Source organism: Peromyscus eremicus, chromosome 5, assembly GCF_949786415.1.
Source record: "Peromyscus eremicus chromosome 5, PerEre_H2_v1, whole genome shotgun sequence".
Lineage (NCBI taxonomy): Eukaryota > Metazoa > Chordata > Mammalia > Rodentia > Cricetidae > Peromyscus > Peromyscus eremicus.
Window position 1 is genome coordinate 24,876,027 of NC_081420.1, and position 15,044 is coordinate 24,891,070.

The 15,044-nt window shown below is 42.2% G+C and overlaps 1 long non-coding RNA gene across 3 annotated transcripts in view; it reads right to left on the reverse strand.

Annotated features, from left to right (window-relative positions):
* Positions 1-1,285: 1,285 nt before the first annotated feature.
* LOC131911196 (uncharacterized) overlaps positions 1,286-15,044 on the reverse strand; it is a 29,939-nt gene continuing 16,180 nt past the window's right edge. Inside the window, exons 5-7 of one of the 3 annotated variants that reach the window (XR_009379292.1) lie at positions 13,040-13,433; positions 10,128-10,296; positions 1,286-1,589 (exon numbers count right to left, since the gene is read on the reverse strand). This is a non-coding gene — a long non-coding RNA (uncharacterized LOC131911196). Of the gene's footprint in view, positions 1,590-8,532; positions 8,879-10,127; positions 10,297-13,039; positions 13,434-15,044 lie in introns of those variants that run through there. The other 2 variants (XR_009379291.1, XR_009379293.1) reach the window with 2 other exon arrangements.

Genomic DNA, 15,044 nt, shown 5'->3' on the forward strand with positions numbered 1-15,044 from the left:
GTATTGAACCCAGGTCGTCTGGAAGAACAGTAAGTGCTCTTAACTGCTAAGCCATCTCTCTAGCCTCAGGGCTGAGCCTCTTAACACCTAAGTAATACTACTGGCAAAGTAGGCAACACCTATCTTCTAGGAAACATGGGTTCGATATTGAACTCACTCTCTCTTACCATTGCTCTTTTCTTTAAACTGCTTCAAGAATTACCTTCAAGAATATATTTCCTTAACACAAAACCATTTGGGAAGACTTTTCCCCTCAACTTACAACAGATACAAATGACCCAAGCCTTGATTTTCATATATGTTCTGCATTCAGGGACCTGCCACAGTATTTGGACAGAAGGAAAATGGGTTTGAATTGTTGACACCAGCTGCCCTTTGGGCACAGGCTTCACAAAGTCCTACTGAAGGGACCCAGGAGCCAAGTTACCAGGACAGTGACAGAGTTCTCTGATCAGGCCCACCATTCAAACTTCCACATCACAGAACCACTGTCACCTTGTGCGGTCAGCCTCAGGGTTACCAGCCGTTATAGCACAGGGAGAACTCCCAAGAGCCTTCACGTCAGGCTGTTGTTATCTCCTGAAGTCCTGATGTGTCAGTCCATTCGATCTTTTGAAAGTAGATTCATCAGGATTTCACTTGTGCCTGAGTTTGAACAGCTTTGCAAACCCTTAGAACCCCAAGGATGAGATGGCCTGCCTTGTAGGTGTGAGGGCATAAACTCAGTGATACTTCATAGGATGAGATGGCCTGATTCGTATGATTGAGAAAACTGAGCACGACACTTCTCCCTGTTCCTCAAAGCTGCTACAGTTTACATCATGAATCTTCTGCAAAGGCTCATATGTTAAATGTTCCATCTCCAGCCCATGGTGTGTTGGGAGGGAGTGGAACCTTGAAGAGGTAGAACGTAGTGAAAGAAAGGGGGGTCAGTATGGAAGTGGCCTTGAAGGGGTATTGGTTTCCTAGACCCTTCCTCTCCTTGTTCCCCACATGCCATGAGGTGAGTGACCTCTTGATATATGCTCCGAATATGATGTGCTGCGCTACCACAGACCCAAAGTATCCTGACCACATGACCATAGACTGCTATCTCTGAAATCAGGAGCCAAATAAACCTCTTCTCTTTTGTCACTACCAGAAAGTTGTCTGATATATCTGCATATAAGACCTAAGTGAACCTAAGATATATCCCAATTTTACCAGAAAAGACTTTAGGAAAAAGAAAAGGAATTTCATGACACCTACAACAAAATTTAACAATATTCAAAGAGGAAAGGCATGATTTGCTTAACATCACTATGTTAATGTTTATACATTTGAATCCTGTGCTCAAAGCCAATCAGAAAACAGGTCTTCCTCGGATGCACATGTCCAATATTTCCACATTGATTTTTCTCCTATTCATTATAATAATGAAATGAAATTCAGCTAATTAACAAAACAAAACAAAAATGTAGTGATGTACATGACAGCTTCTCAGAAGCTCCATGACGGAGAGCTGGCCCATGTCCACTGTGTCTTTTGTCCTTCACTCCTCCTAGGGGATGAACTTCAGGCTGGAGTTCAGGGAGTCTTCCTGGGAACAGCTGAATAATTACAGTGGATGAGAGGAGGGAGGGGGAGAGGGATGGAAGGAAGGAGAGAGAAAAATTGACTTTAAATAACTGTGAGGCTACCAGCCCACAGTGCTCCATCTAGCCCACATCTCCGTTCATGGTAGTGAAAACAATCAGAGAACAAGACATTGTTCTGGGTTTTCTATGATGTGCAACTAAACAAACTTATCACAGGGCCATTTCCCATGCCCTCCTATGCTAGTGTGCCTTACACTTAAAAGCTTACATTGAATTTCATCTTTTCAGCTGCCTCGGCCGATGACAAGACCAAATGCCATTACACCTCTTCAAGTCGATTGAACACAATTTTGTAAAGTTTTAACACTCAAGTTTAAATTTCAGTAGCAGTGTGATCACTTCTGAATTTTAAGTTGTAGTAATAAAGTTAATTGTAAACTAACATGAGAAGAACTTTATGTCTGTTTCATTATGTTGTGATCAGTACTCAATAGCCCTCTGTAATGAAAGGCCACTGAACATGGGGACTTAGAGATGCTTGCCTTGGAAGGGATAGTAGAGGAAACACACTTTAATAAAATAGCAATAAATAATAATGATGATAATAACTAAGGAATCTGGTACAACAGCTACCTATTCTATAGTCAGGACCCTGGAAACCTTCTTCACAGAGGAAGCTTGAATTTAGCTAAGAGAACTGGATGTCCACATAAGATGTTTTTCCCAAATAAGAAGGTGATCTCACAAGATTCTCACAGAACACCACCCCTGACCTCAGTGGTGGTATGAGAAAAGTCACCCTCACTCCTTCTTCAAACCATAGAGATGTCAGCAGATCACCCCTTCCCCCAGGGGTTCAGGAGAGGGTCTCTTTTTTGCCTTTTCTAAGCAATAGCCTTCTGTGCTATCCTTTGCTTCTTGTCTTCTTCCACCATTTCCAAACCCAGCAAAGGAGCATCTTCTCTGTAGTTAAATTGCCCTTGTCCTTCTTGTGAGGTCACTTCAGTTATAGCCAAGGAATACAAGATGACCTTCTCTTGTCAATACCCTGAACTTAATCACATCTTCAGACTCTCTTGCTGTGTGAGTGAATACTCACAGGCTCCAGAGATAAGCATCTTTAGGAACCATGGTTCAGCTTGCCATGCCCTCCACAGCACCTGGCCCCGTGAATAAAGCTGACTGGAATCCAGTGGAATCTATCACCAAGAACCACCATAGCCAGTGCCACATGAGACAGCATAGTAATTAATCTTAACCAGCCCATATTTCTGATCCACAAGATCATGAGGTATAATAAAATATTGGCTGATATAAGCAGGGGTGACTTGTAGCACAGGCCACTGAAACAGTATGCTTGGGTTTGGGTTATCCATCCCATTCCCTATATACAGGTTAGTCTTGTGAGAGAAGTATCTGTCTTTGTGTTGGCCGTCAGGCCAAGACTCTCAGAAGACTGTTCTGGCTTCTTCCATCAGAGCTGTTTGAGGAAAAGACACTCAAGGAAGAGATAGGAGTTACTACCTTTGAGTGGAATTGGTTCTGAGTAAGTAAAAACACTCCTGAACAGCTTCCCCATTTCCTCTCCAGACTTGCCACCCTCTGCTTAGTGTATCCCCTCAAAATCTGAAAGAAGGACTTGCTTTCAGGGTGGAGTGGGGAATTGTGAGTCTGACAAGAAGAAAATCAGCCCCCTTCTCACTTCGGTCTCTGCTTTATGGTCAGGGAGGACTTGACCACATACCCACCTGCCCACCAGCCACCCCTAGGGTGGTTCTTTCCACCCCTAACCCCACTGGTTGTCTAGATAGTTTTTGCTCTTCCTCTGTCACCATGGGAACAAGATGTGCTCTCTGATTTTATGGTTTGGGAGACTGAGATCCCTGATGCTGATCCCCAAACATACTGTGTTAATAAACGCTCCTAGACAATTGAAAGCACTCAAGAGCCCATTTACAACTACAAAGGACTTTCCAGATGAAATGCCACTTGTTTACTGGGGCTTGACTAGAGACATTTCTTTTCCTGGAATGCACACTTCATTTCTTCATGAACACAGACTGCATTGCATTACAGAGACACATGTCCCTGGGAGTAGAAGAAGAAGGAACACCAGCATAGGAGGATGTCATCACAGCCTAACTCAGGACATTGGAGGGATCCCAGTGCCCATTGCCCTCTGTGCTGGAGCCAAAGGCAATCCTCTAGGCCCCTTCAGACTCTCAGCTGACATTGATTAAGGTCAACTCCTACCAAAAAATTTTCATTTTATTGGGTAATTTTGGAAAACTCCCTCAAAATCGTGGATATAATTTACCAGTGGACTTGTGGAGGGGTGGAGAATTTGAGGATGAGCATGTGAAAGTACTCATTATGGAATAAAGAAATGGGGACATCTCCACCACCAAGCTCAGCACTACAGATTTATACACAGTCTTTGCTGCACGACTATGGCCTTAAACAACCCATGTACTGTTTCAAAGTGAAAGATTAGAACCAGACCACAAAATCATCTTGGTTGGTGACTTCTAGTAATGTCTACCAAGATCAGAGGGGTCCAGAGTGTGGGACAAGTAACTTCCTGTCTATGTCCTCTAGACATGCCTCAATTTTGCCTGAAACAAATTTTTTGTTTGCTTGTTTGTTGGAGGTTTGAGGGGTGTTTTGGGGGGATTATTTATTATTATTTTGAGGGGTTTGTTGTTTTTTGCTTTGAATCTGGGTCTCATTGTGTAGTTCTGGCTGGCCTGGAACTCTCTATATAGACCAGGTTGGCCTCGAACTCAGAGATCTGGATGCTCTTCCTCTCAAGTGCTAAGAGTCAGTCACAGAAGAGCTCTAGGAGCAAACAATATTAGGCTGGCCATTCATCTTGCTTTCTCTAGGACTGAGGTCGTCCTAGGATACTGGATTTGTAGTTGCAAAATGGAAAGTTCCTGAAAACTGGGACAAGTTTTGTCCAGCCCTGCAATGCTAGCCTGATGGGTAGAAAATGGGAAATGAATACCACACATGGAATTACAACTATGAGACATGAACAGAACGAGATAAAAAGGGCAGGAGAAAGCTGTAATCATTTGAACAGTTTCCAAAAGAGACACCAAGGTTGATATTAAAAGAATCAGTAGCAGTAGCTAATAATACGAGAGATTATTAATAATAAAGTTTCCTGGGAGAACTTACAAACACGTGCTAAAACTTGATGCCCAGCCCATGGAAGCAGTACAGACAATTTCAGTAATTCTGTGTTGTTCCCCAAGGATAACGGACAGCCATTGCAAGATTTAATAAGGAGAAGAAAGTCCACATACCTTCAGGTTTCACCACAGGCCTCACTGCCAAGTTGTCCATCTGCTGAGAGCACCAACTCTGCTCTGCACTGGCTCCTAACCAAAATTCCTTTCAGACACCGAGGACCAGGCCACTCTTTCCACCATCCACAAATTCAAATGTGCATGGAAATCAGCCAATCTTCAATAACTAGTGATGGGTACATGTAAACAATCCCCACACACTTTCACAGCTATTTGAGAATGCCCTGGAATCTAGCCACACACCCCAACCATGGGAGAACGGCTAGCCTCCTGTAGCCATGTCTACTCAGCTTTCTAGAACTCCCTAGGATTCTTTCGTCCTCATCCTTCGGAGGTATGTCAATCTGACGGAGACTTGAGTTCATAAGTTGTCATTTCTCAAACGGTGAGCCCAGAATGACAGTGTTTGACAAATCATAAAAACCAACTTCTAGGTCCCACCCAGACCTGCTGAATTAGAATCTCTCCAATGGGGGCTGGGTATTCATGATTCTGATGCACGTGGAGGTTGAGAAATGCTGTCCTAGGCGAAGCATGGTCCCTGAGCCCTGGCGTCACACTAGAGTCTCTTGTCACCTCACAGACCATGAGAAGTAGCCAGGTGTGGTGGACGGATCTGTCAAGTCAGAGGGAGTTAGAAGTAAAAGGATCAAGCAAACATTCAAGGTCAGCCTTGGCTATAGTAAGAATTAGATACCAATCTGGGCTACCTAGCAACCTGTCTGCGGGAGAAAAAAATAATAACAAAAAAAAAAAAAATCCTGACCTTGAAAAGTTGTGAGTATTCCAAATCCAGACTCCTCCCTGCCTCAAGGAGCCGTTGTTCCCCTCACCTGTGGGCTAGGTTGCTCATTGGCCTCACCCCAGGTCAGATGTCTCCACCCAGCTTACCAGCCTTCTCAAGTGACCAAGATTCTGCGTTTAATCTGTTAACAATAGCCCACATCCCTCTGTCCCTTGAGCCTCTCCCCCCGCCTCACCCATTCTAACCTCAAGTTAGTGACTGCTTCCTCCAACTTATCCTTAGACTGGGAAGAGGCATCCTGGCAAGCCACATCACCGTCTCTAGTCAGGAGCTGGCCCCAGAGCATCCTCTTCTCCTTCCCTTCCTTCCTTCCTCTCTCCTTCCTTTCATCCCTTTCTTCCTTGGTCCCTTCTGTCTCCCCCTTCCTCCTCTCTTCCTTCCCTCCATTCCCCTCCCTTCTTCCCTCCTCGTTTCCCACCCTTTTTTCTATTCCTCCCATTCTTGTTCCTTCACGCCTTTCTTCTTTCCTTCTTGCTCCTCACCTTTCCTGCCTCCTGCACCCTGTCTTAGCTGCCTCCCTACGGGACTCTCCTGAGCAGCTTCCATCCTCAGGTTCAGTCCATTCAGGAGGAACCCTGGGCATAAACAGAGCTGTGCCAATGCTTATTCCCAGCCGGGGGGGCCCCCAGCTGTCACTCAGAGCCACTGTGGAGTGTGGTAAGCCTCCAGATCAAACAGTGGGATCCTGATGCCGCTTCCTCCTCCTCCTCCTCCTCCTCCTCCTCCTCCTCCTCCTCCTCCTCCTCCTCCTTCTCTTCCTAGAGTCTGTCTTTCAATATCCGTGGACAATTGTCACCTCCTCCCCAGGCTTCTTGTCACCAAGCCGTAAATCAAAATCATCACTTTTCTCAGGAAGTGCTGGTGTTTTGTGTGTATATAGCCCCTGTCCTGCTCCTCAGCAGCTCAGATTTTTCATTGTCTCTTCAAATGTCTAGCTTAAATCATTGCCAGGGCTGGGCATCAATGTCACTCAGCCTCAGTGCACCTCCTGGTTGTCCCTACACACATATCACTTGGGGAAGTGGGCTTTTTCCCCACTAGGGCCAACCACTGTTTGGAGATGTGCCAAACACGACCAACCACCGTAGTTTTTTAAGGGACCTTGCAAAATAAACATAAATAGTGGTTTTACCTCCAATACTCAGAATCTTCAGAAGGTAGGAACCCTCTGAAGGAGTCCGAGGCTCTTGAAATTCTCTTATTCTTCTGATCAACCATCTCCAATGTACCACCGACCTTGCTTTCAAAAACAAACAAACAAATTGACACTGAACTGTGAAAGTGCTTTCTGTCTCGAATAACCAGTTATCAACTCACGGAGACTTTCTTTGGTATATAAGCAGAAAATGATTTTAAACTATTTCCGCTTTGCTCCATCTCCCAGAATTAGAGAGCGTTCCAAATCCTCATAGTATTTTAATGCAGAATTTCAAATATAAATACAAATAGGCAAACAGTAATTATACATTTTACTTCATCCAAATAGTATTATGGAAAAATACCCTTTTAAAAGTTTAAAAATGTTTTGGCTAGATGGGAATTTACCTCAACAAAAGCAAAGAGGTTACTTTGAAATTGGATTTTTTGTTTGTTTATTTTTGTTTTTACAATTGATCCTTGGGACTTCCTACTGGTAATCATTTTTTAAATGTATCTGTAACATAGAGGCCCACTTCCTTTCTCTTTCCTTACCCCAAACAACCATAAATCCTGAAGCTGACATAAAAGGAGAATCCTAGAAGGTGGAAAGATGAGAGTTCTGTGATTTGGGGCCCCAGAATGAGAGACATCAAGAGCGACAGGGTGTCTTAAGCCCTACTCAATATGACCAGGCACCCCGTGGGGCTCCGACTACATCAGAACAACAGAAGACAGAGACCAGACGGCCCCTGGTCCTCCACCAGAATGAGTAGGAGTCAGTCAAAAGGAGAAAACTACCACCCTTTGCCTTACAGAGAGGTGAGAGCATGCATCCCAGAGACCTGCCAACACTCGGCCGCCTGAAAGATGGCTTCCTACCCTGCAAGCTTCAGCCTCCTTAGCCCCAGCACTACCGGCAACAAATGGCCACAAACTGCTGCCAGATCCCAATGGAAAACCCCAAAGAAGGTGAACAGGGGAGGCCCACCTGGGAAGCCCCTCTGCCAGCCCCAGAAGTCCTAAGCGACAGGCTTAGTATATGACCAAGCAGACAACAGAAACAGAAAAGGCTCTACAAATCAAATGCCCAGCAGAAACACAGCCCGCCTAGGCAAAGTCTGAGAACTTACCTTTTAGAGTGAGTCTGGCACTACACGAGACAGAAATAAGAACCAGAGCCCTTAACACCATTCTGGAAATACCTAAGCTATTAGAGAAACTGCCTATTATGTGAGAAAATCACAACATGAATGAGACAAGACAGCCAGCTCACAACAGCCCTCCACAAACACAGGGATGGGGTCATCTAGAAGGATTTTACACCAGCTGTCATAAAACCACTTCAGCAACCGATTACCAATTCTTAGAGAGAGAGAGAGAGAGAGAGAGAGAGAGAGAGAGAGAGAGAGAGAGAGAGAGAGAGTTACAAACCTGCATCATAGTTGCCAAGGAATCCAAGAACAGAATACCTGGTTTGGTAATACTAGCTCTCAGTTTTCGACAAAGGTGTCAGGTGAACGAAAGCCAAATCTTGAAACCTTTGTCCAGAAGTTCCAGATTCCAGAAGTGCTACCTTCTGAGTAGCACAGGGGGAAGGGAAATCTTGAGTGATGGATAATGGATTAATTTCTAGAAGAAAAGAGAAAACCAACAGACTGAACATCCATTTATAGGTTTTCAAACATTTTACCTTGGACAGTGGTCCCTGTAGTGTGAGATGCCTGAACAGCAGCAGGCCAGCGCATTGGTTGGGTCTGAAATGTCCACCACAGGCTACTGGGTTTGAACACATGGCACCCAATTGGTTAAGGTTGTACAAACTTGGTAGCAGAAGTGGATAGCTGGCGGTAGGCCTTGAAGCCATGTCTGCAGCTAGTGGTATCTTGGTTCAGTTACAAGGTAAAAGGCAACATCCCAAAACTCCAACTGCCACAGCGGGAGCAGCTCCTGCCAATCCCCCTTCCCCGCCATGGTAGACTCCATTCTCTGAAACCAGGAGCCAGAATGAAGCCTTCTTCTCTTAAGTTGCTGGTATTGGCTCACTAGGATGAGAAAAGTGAATGACAGGAACTCATCCTGACGTTGTGTGTCAGCCCTGCACCTTGTGCTCAGATGGTCAGCAAGTTTCCCAAGGGATACCAAAGTCTGCAGCTTGATTCATGAGAATCAAGCTTAAAAACCAGTCACTCTGGGGTGTACCCTGTGAGGCCTAAGAGCAAGATAACTCAGTAACCCTCCCCAGGGACATCACAATAATGTACGAAACACCTCCAAAAGCTAGAAAAAAAACCACAAAGAAATGGCTAATATTTGGGATGATGGAAATACTGAATTTGATTCAAGCATGCGTAATATATGCAATGTATCCAAATATCCCATTACTCCATTAATACATATAATTGTATGCATTTATGTACCAGTTAAAAACAAGTTTTAAAAAACCTGGATGAGTGAACAACCACTTAAAGACATTATTGATGTGTCATTAAAACATGAACTATATGAACCCAAAAGAAAAACACAGTAACCTCAAAAATAATGCACTATGTTTTTTCTCTTGCTCTCTTAAAATTACCCTCATTTGTTTCCTAGTCTACCAATGAGATACATCAGGTTTGGGGACTGGGCTCCAGTCTCGCCCTAAACAACCGACTAGGCTTTTAGAAGATGTCTGCTCTGAATTCATCTCTATAGCTCCCCAAACCACAAACACAGAGAGCTGTCAACAAAACAATCCACTAGCATTTCCATTCACTGATTTTAGTAGTAATGGGAAAGGGTGCTGCCAAACCACTTTATAGACTCAAAATCCAGCCTGTCCACCCTTTCCCCAATCCCGTTTATCCTTTTACAAATTATTCTTTTCTTTTAAGGAAAAAAAAGAGAGGGCTCTTATTGATAATCAGTTTTCCGTGAAGGTGCATTGTCAGAGAGCAGGATGCTCCTAAGTAGCGCATTTCCAATCTGATCGGGCTTGTTTTGTCTGGCAAATGAATTATGTAAACCTTATCCACCAGAAACTGTTTCAAGTCAATTAATTGTTGTAATTACTTAAGATTTCTTTTTAATGAATATGGCTCTCCAGGGATTCGGTGATATCCTGTCATCTGTAGGGCCTGATAAATGAAATGTGATTTGTGGCTCGCTGCAAACTGAACCCTCATACATGGGCAATGTCTGCGTCCTGCGTGCTCGTTAAATGGAAGTGATGCCCTTGACGGAAGCGGGGACATTCATTATGGAGAGTTCCCGGTTAGCTTGAAAGTGAAGGGACAAATGGGCTGCGCTCACCCTTCCCGCTCTCCTTCTCTCTTCGGTCCCCCTGGAAAGGAATTAACCAAGCCCATGACCTCGGCGAAGCCACACATCATGTCACTATCGGTCTCATCGTTCCCTCTCCCATCTCCATTAGAGTCAATAAATTGAGGTCTCAGGCAGCTATTTGGGATGGTACTGGAAGCTAATACAAGAAAATGAAGGATTAGCTTTCCAATCTTTCTCCTCTTGCTCTCCCTCTCCTTCTCCCCCACTCCCACACCATCCCCACCCCTTTTACCATTTTAAGAAATCATCTCTCTAAGAATTGACAAAATCATATCTCTTGTCTCTTTCATAGATGTGCCATTTCCAAGTGGTTAATAAACCACATTGTACCTGTACGTAAAGAAATCTAAAACAGCACGAGTGTTCTGTAAAAACAGCATTCTAATCTTCTGAAATATAAGCAGATCTACTCTAGCAGGCCAAACTCTGTATAAAGAGCACTTCTTAACAAATCACTCATCTTCTGTGACATTATTTTTGCCCAGCAAACCAGACAGTCCATGTCAACAAAATGGTGTGTTTTTTCTGGGACAATTCCACATCATAAACAGTGTAATCATGAAAAAATTTCTGGTCAAACTTTTCAGAGAACTAATATAAATATTAACAGATCCACAAAAGTATAATAGAATTGGAATCTTCATTATCGATGCAAATAACTGACTCACCACTCAAATGACTTCTATGGCAATTACTGCAAATAAAATGCATTTGACCTTTGAACTCTATTGTTTTGATGAATTTTTTACTAGATCATGAGAAACTGGTTGTGATGTAAACCTATGAGACATGTCAACTAGAATTATTCTGCGAAATAGCCCATTGTGACTAAAGTAGTGTTTGTTGAACGAAAGCAAATTAAAATTCCACCTCCTTTATTCATTTCTCTGCAAATTCAATACCTCTGAACTCAATTTGTTGCATCATAGACAAGAAAACACTGATTTTTAAAACTGTAAGACTTTTCATACTGTAATTTTCATCATCCTAATGTCTTAAGTCTAGAAAATTTTAAGAATATCAAAAGTTTTGAAATTCAGAAATATATTAAAGTACTCACTCAGCAGATAAATATTTTTTGGTGGATGATAAATATCTAAGTATTTGAGGGTGACAGAAATGGCACAGTGATCAAGCATTCACTGATCTTCCAGCAGATGTGAGTTCGGTTCCCAGCACCCGTGTCAGGCCTCCAAGGGCACCTGTACTCATGGTCACATAACCACATGCAAACACATACTTGAAAATAAATCTTCAAAAAAGATAAAAGAGAAAGAAAGAGGCACTTGGCTGGACCTTTTAGTCACATGGTCGGCCATCACATTGTTAGACCATTTGATAACCATTTACCACAGGCTAAGCATTGTCCTCCTCGGTGCTTCACCAACAAACCACAGTCCTAGCCTCACAAACTCAGAGCATTCCCTTCCTTTGAACTGATGGAGCTCCCAGATGCCTGGATCTGATCTCTGCTAATCCATGTATACCAGGTTTATTATTTATCACCTGTGCTGTTACTTCCTACATGTACCAGGAAAGAGTCCCTAGCTCAACATGCTAAAGAACCACTGGTCCTGATGCCAACACATTGTTACTATGCAGCATCTTGCAGGTTATAGGTTTAACTCCTCTTCCCTCATCTGCAAAATCAAATAGAAGTTTTGATGATGGTGACACTGGTAGTGGTGGTGGTACCTTCCCCTTGGAATTAGTGTAAAAAAAAAAAAATGACTCCCTTAATGTCCTTAAGCACTTTGTACTTGGAAACAGTAAGCACCAGTGAGTTGTTACTGCTGGGTTATCGTCATCGTCATCATCACAGCCATTTAGTTAATGTTAGGGTTTTCATTCCTGTGAAGAGACACCATGACCACGATAATTCTTATAAAGAAAATATTTAATTAGGATGGTTTGCTTACAATTTCAGAAGTTTAGTCCAACCATTATCATTGTGGTGGGGAGCACGGTGGCGTGCAGGCAGATGTGGTGCTGGAGCTGAGAGTACTATATCTTGCAGGCAACAGGAAGTCAACTGACTGTCACACTGAAGGAAGCTTGAGCAAAAGAGATCTCAAACCCTGCCCCCATAGTGACACACTTCCTCCAACAAGGCCACACCTCCTAATAATGCCACTCCCTTTGGGGGCCATTTTCTTCCAAACCACCACAGTTCAACATCACTGTTTGAATTTTCTGATGACAAAATGGCACAGAAAATTAAAGACTATCCCCAAGGGTGAGTGGTTGGAAATATAACTAAAATTCAGAACATATCTCTTTACCCAAAATAAAAGCAAGGATTTCTGTTTCCCCAAGTCTTGTCACCTAAAAAGTATTCAAAAGCACAATGGGATTCCCTATTCCAACTACATTCTCTCTCATGAAAATCCCTTGTGACTGACTGCACATACCACTAATATATGGGATATCAAGTTCCCTGTCTTCTTATTTCTCTGCAAATGTGTCTTTTATATATTTCTAAAAATTTATTTGGTTTATGCGTATCAGTGTTTTACCTGCATCTGTGTATGTATGCCTGTGCCATGTGCCTGTGAAGGTGAGATGAGCATCAGAGCCCCTGGGACTAGACTTACAGGTGGCTGTGACCTCATTGTGGACGCTGGGAATGACATGCAGGCCCTCAGCAAGAGCAGCCAACGTTCTCAACTGCTGAGCTGTCCCTCCGCTCTCTCAAAGGTTTCTTTTCTGGGAAGTCTAATCTGTGTCTGTCTCTCTGTCTCTTTACCTCTGTCTCTCTCTTTCTCTCTCATTTTTAGACACATTTAAAACTGTCTTGTCAAACTCATAGAGTATTCTTGTTGTAATTTTCACTCAAATTCTATGAAGTATAATATATAATGTAAGAAAATTATACTTACGTATTTTATACTCAGTTTCTCCGTCCAAAAAGTTTGCCTTTCTTCTAATTTATCAACTTTTACATTTTTTAACATTTTTTATTCCATTTAGGTAGATACTGGACATTTCTGGTTAAATTTTTTTCCAGAAGTTTTTAGATCCATTAGTTAAAAGATACCTTTCCACTAAATTTTCTAACCAGCAATTGCTAAGGAAGTTTGATTTGCTCTTTTCTAATGCTTATTTTAACCAATAATACAAATATGCAGTTGTCCATCCAAATATGTCCTTTCCCTTTTCTGGTACACAAGATGCTCAGACTTCCCAGCTGACCTTACCGCTGTCCACAGCCAAGGGACTCTGATGGGATATGTGTAGAACTCAGGCACCTGCAGAACAGTCTGTGCTTCTGTCCTGGAACAGAGATTTCAGATGCATTCTCTTTAACCACAGAGTAACATTCCAGAGCTACAGTTAGCAAATTACAGCTGTGAGCCAAATCTGGCCTGTGACTTGGTTTCGTATGATCCATGAGCTAAGAATGACTTCACATTTTTTTAATTGTTATAAAACAAAGAATGAATGAATGAATGGGAGAAGAAGGGAGGGGAAAGAGGGAGACATATGCAAATGCACTAAGTAGACTATTTACTGTCTGGTCCATTACAGAACATGTTAACCCAGCTGTGTTCTGAAGCACAGGGAGATGGAGGACAGAAGAAACCTGGAGCTGAGTCACCACCCGGAGCAGAGTGTTCTAGAATTCCTCACCACTGATCTCTGAATTACCTTATAGAATAAAATCAATTCCTTCTGATTCAAACTGTTATATCCAGGGTCTCATCAATGATAATCATCCAAACAACGAACTTTAGTTTTTCATTTGCTCTCTTGCAATTTCTGTGTTGAAATCTGTGTTATAAGCAGGCAATAGTAACTTTTTCTGCCTCTCAGAAATAAATGTCTCGCCTCTCCCAGGCTTCTTCAGTCTTACGTACTATCTGGACCTTTGAGAACATTGTACATTAGCAGTAAACATCTTCCAGTTCTTTGTTCTAATGGCGACTCCTTTTTCATCTCAGTGAACTTTGGATTGTAGATTGTTTCATTTTTCAATTTTAACGTCAGTGATTTCATTTTTATGAAAGAAATTGAAAAATTTATTCACATTTAGAAATCATAAGACATAGAAAACAATAGTGGTTTGAAGCTGGGAGATATTTGCTGGAGTCACCTAGGATTTGAGGAGTGTAGGTTATTTATTTATTTATTTATTTATTTATTTATTTATTTATTTATTTATTCATTCATTCATTCATTCATTCATTCATTCTCCATTCATTCATTGTGGAGTTACCTGAAAAGGGAGTCTCAGTTAAGGGATTGCCCAGATCTTATTGGTCTGTGAACATGTCTGTGCAGAACTGTCTTGATTGTTAGTTGACGTAAAAGGCCAAGCCAACTATGGGCTGCACCATTCCCTAGGCAGGCAGTCCTGGGTCATGTAAGAAAGCCATATCATACAAATAATTTTGTAAAATTTGTTTTGATTTCTTCCATGATTATGTTCCAGTATCTATTTCTTGAGTTAGGTGTGGTAATTCATGTTTTCCTTTTTCATTTTATTTTAGTGTTTAGATTGCTAGTATAAATTCATGTAATTCTATTTAAAGTATTCAACTTGCACAATATTTGATGAAATAAACATTTTCTTAAACTATTTCTTTATCTAATTTTTCCTGTTATCCAAATCTTCTGGAATTTCTAATTTTTCAAATTTTTATTTTTGGTTAAAATATATTTACATCATTTCACCCCTTCTCTTCCCTACAATGCCTCCTGTAGGCCCTCTATAATTTATGGAGATTTTTTCTGTACACACACACACACACACACACACACACACACACACACGTTTGGTGTTACTTAGGGCTGACCACTTGGTATTGGAATGCCAGTTAGGAGGCTCATCCTGGGGAAAACTAAATCCCCCTCTGTCAGCTACCCTTAATTGCTCCTGGCTCT